Here is a 3,700-nt window from a genome sequence, read left to right on the forward strand (position 1 = left end):
TGCCGTGTGTTGCATTAGCCAAGGTTTCTGTTGCTCTGGTACATCCGTAGGCATCAAATTTCCCGGAATGATTATACATATTCATTCTATTTCCTGGAAGGAATTATCACATTTACATCATAGTCATTACGCAGGCGGTCTGAGTCTCCGGGGGGCTTCTCTGGGRGTCCCTGGTGGTTGCTGACGAGGTGCCTTTTCCAGGAGCGCTGAGCTCCTTGGCCATRGATGGTCTCGGCTTGGCTCGTTTCTTTGCTCGAGACGGCTGCCCTGTTCCTGGCCTTGGTTTCAACTGGGTTCTGCTGGTTTCRCTGTGCTCCTCGAGGCTGCATCAGTCACAGCTGCGAGAACTGTGTCCTTGGGTGCATTCCCGTCTGAAGCTCCTGGCAGCAGCCCCCCCCTTCCCTCCCGCTCTTGAGACTCCTTGTCTGCGGCGCCTGCTAACACCGGGGCTGCAGCCGCTTTTCCCTGGGAAATGCCCCGGGGGGCTCGGGCTGGCCCCAGCGCGACCGGACGGCCCGGGGCGGCAGCAGGGCCCAGCCGGGGAGGGCAGCACCAGGGGCCCCTGCCCCCGGGGGGGGGAGGGGGGGCTGCGAGTGCCCATCCCGCCATTTATTACGCCGCCCCCCCAACACTTATGATGACCCTTTCAAATCATTAAACACCCTGCTGCCATATCCTGCCCCCCTCCCCTCCCCTCCGCCCGCCACTCGTTCTTGATATCCATCTCGATGCCTTTTGGTAGGTCTGGCATTGGAGGGGCATCGATGCTGCTTGATATTGAGAGGGAGCGATGTCGATACCTTTGATGCCTGGCAAGAGGAAAAGGGGGGCGGGAGCGAAAGCCGTCGTTGCCTGTTGAGATGGAGAGGTATCGATGCGTCCCGAGAGGGAAGGATAGGTAGGGATGTCGTGCCCTAGCGGTATGTCTGGAAAAGAATATTCGTCAAGGCCCATCAATGTCAAAAACGGTCCATGTCGATAGTCGTCTGTGCGTAGGGAGAGCAGCATGGGCCGCAGAGCGGAAGGTATGCACGGGTGTGGGGGAGCAGAGGTATTGGTACCTATCAACAGGGTTTCATATCTTTATCCATCGATATTGCCCCCCTGCCACTTTTTGCACCCCCCCTGCCACTGATTGTGCCCCCTCCCGCCACTTGTTACCCCACCACCCCCACTTCTTATGCCACCTTCCGACATATCTCGTGCCACCTCCACTTATTATTGACATCCATATCGAACAAAAAGCCCCCTCAGCGCTGGGCTCCCGACAGCGCCTGATTGCAGCCCCGCAGCCTGGGGCCCCAGGGAAGAGGCCCTGCTCTGCCCACTTAGGCTGCCTGCGCTTGCGGGGGCTCATTACTACTTTAAAATGCCTGGCCCATCACCATTTTTTAAAGCAAGTTGCCCAAAACCTCCGCACAGCCTAAATTAGATGCTGCTTTGGGGAAAACTCCCTTGTCCTCGCTTAGAGAGGCTGCCTTTATTCCACGAGCTGACCCTGTGCGTTACCTGCACGAGCCCTCACCCTTTTCACTGCGCTTGCAACTTTTTCAGCCGTTCAACTTTCTCAACCCTTTTTCTACCTTTTCACTGAGAAACCCCTAATGGAATCACACTATAGCAAGAGGACTCGCTCTGCGCAGAGATCAAGAAGGGTTTGCACTTGATTCCAACAGTCAAGACACCTTTTCCTTAAAAGCTGCACATCCACTGCAAAGTAGATTCATGGGGCCCCAAACTGCGTTCAGTACGTGCTGCTGTATCAAATTGACTTTTCTTACTACCGTCCACATCCAGCTCTGTTTGCTTTAAGATTATCATTACCCCTGCAGCTAATTTGCTGCATCTGTGATGTATAGGGAAGGCAGCTGAGTTATGGATAATCTGAAGGTTGTGCATCTTGCGGAGAATTTATTGTGGGGTTTTTTTTCAGTTTCAAATTTTATATGCCAGGCATGCACAGAATCTCCCTTTAGGCTCAAGCAGATACAAACAGCTCTGTCTCAGTTTTCACAGTGCCAAGCTCATACCTTCCTTCTATGGCATGACCAAACCAAGAGCTGTCTTTTAGTTTAAAGCAGAAAATGGTAGGCTGAGGCAAAATTAAACAGAGAGAGAGAGAGAGAGAAATGAATCACCCCCCTATTCAGAACCAGATGAGGAGGTTAAAGAAAAAAGAAAAGTAATAATAACCCAAAGCCTGGGAAAAAAAAAAAAAACAACACCAACCCCAGGAAGATATTCTGGCACTAACCCTGCTGGGGCAGCTGCTAACACAACTGCTTGCCAACCAAAGGGCACTAGCCCAACCAGCGTCAGCACAGTTGACCCAGGCAGGCTCGTGCACGCACAGCATGGCGCGGGGAGTGATTACCTTTGGCTGTACTGATCTGGCAGGGGGCTGGTAATGCTGCTTTGCYTCAACTGCCGCAGAAATAACAAAGCCTTTCCAAAAGCCAGGCGGAGAGCTGATGGCATTGGAGCARCTCAGTCTCAGGGGAGAAATCCAGCAATACCTGACCAAAAGAAAACTGGAAGCACAGGCTCAGTGTCGCTGCCCGCACCCCCCATTCAAAATGCGCCTCCCCCTCACCCCTCCGGGCTGTGTCCATTCCTGCCCTCCCATGCCACCCSCAGCCCCATCCCACCCACGTCCATGCTGGGGAGCTACCAGAAGACTGAAGGTCCTCCCTGCTTGCCCCCAAGCCACCCCCAGGCTCCAGAGGGTCATCTGACAACAGCAGAGCAACTGCCCCATTGCTCAGAGGGGCCTTGCTGGGGGACACGCTGGGCACAGAGGGCACTGGCTGCCCCCAGCTGCTCTTCTGCAAAGCTCTCTGCCTTGGGCAGTGCAAGCCCGGGCAGATGGAGCAGGCATTTGTGAGACACTAGTCTTCCCCTAAAGAAAAACAAAAAAMAACAACAAAACTGCTTGCTGGTTCCCACAACCTCAGTTTTCTCAGGAGGCCTGACACACATTGGACAAGGCAGCAAGTCTGAGCTCTTCCCACGCTTCCCAAGCACTGCCTGACCTTCAGGACTCAGCGGGACCAAGCCTTTGTGTGGGACCTTTCAGCAGCAGGAAGGACAGGGGAAAAACACTCAAGGGTCTTTGACAAGGAGGAGTTTGAGACCTATATGCGACCGTTACAGCCTAATATTCCTCATTCTAATAGGTAAGGGAGTGAAGCATGCCTTCGCTTTAAAGAAGAGAGGAAGACCCAGGCTTTGCGTGTTTGCTCTGCAGCTCCGCAGGGGCTGGGCTGAGCCTGTCCCTGCAGAGCACGGGGCTGGGAGCAGGCTGTGGAGCTAAGACATTTGGAGGCCTGTCTCATCCCCGCTGCTGCCTGGGCCATCCGTGGCGGCTGCTCTCGCCCGGCTGCCCTGGTCCTTGCTCTGCGCCGTGGCCGTGGAGGTGAGGTGCTCTCTGGCACAGGCCTTCTCTCTCGCGAGGTGTTACGGCGCCCGGCACAAAGGGACCCTGGATTTCACTACAGCCTCCTCGAGCAAAGGGAGGAAATGTTAGTGTGTCCTTTCTTTCCTCTCCCCCAGGCTTTTTAAGTCTTCACATCCTGGGTGAGGGCTTTTAGACACAGTAATTCACACCTCCCAGGCTGTCAGCTCACTGTTCCGGGGCTTCAAAAAAGCAATAGGTTTTAAAGGGAGAGGAAAAGCCAGGGCAGCGAGCCCTTTTGGGGAG

At 54.5% G+C, this 3,700-nt stretch overlaps 1 protein-coding gene across 4 annotated transcripts in view; it reads right to left on the reverse strand.

The window, feature by feature from the left end:
• Positions 1–68: 68 nt before the first annotated feature.
• LOC112977582 overlaps positions 69–3,700 on the reverse strand; it is an 8,578-nt gene continuing 4,946 nt past the window's right edge. Inside the window, exons 2-4 of one of the 4 annotated variants that reach the window (XM_026090077.1) lie at positions 2,031–2,531; positions 801–1,061; positions 69–338 (exon numbers count right to left, since the gene is read on the reverse strand). The gene's annotated coding sequence lies outside the window, so the exon portion shown is untranslated. Of the gene's footprint in view, positions 339–686; positions 1,062–2,030; positions 2,532–3,700 lie in introns of those variants that run through there. The other 3 variants (XM_026090076.1, XM_026090078.1, XM_026090079.1) reach the window with 3 other exon arrangements.

Source organism: Apteryx rowi, unplaced genomic scaffold (genome assembly GCF_003343035.1).
Source record: "Apteryx rowi isolate R43461 unplaced genomic scaffold, aptRow1 scaffold_85, whole genome shotgun sequence".
Lineage (NCBI taxonomy): Eukaryota > Metazoa > Chordata > Aves > Apterygiformes > Apterygidae > Apteryx > Apteryx rowi.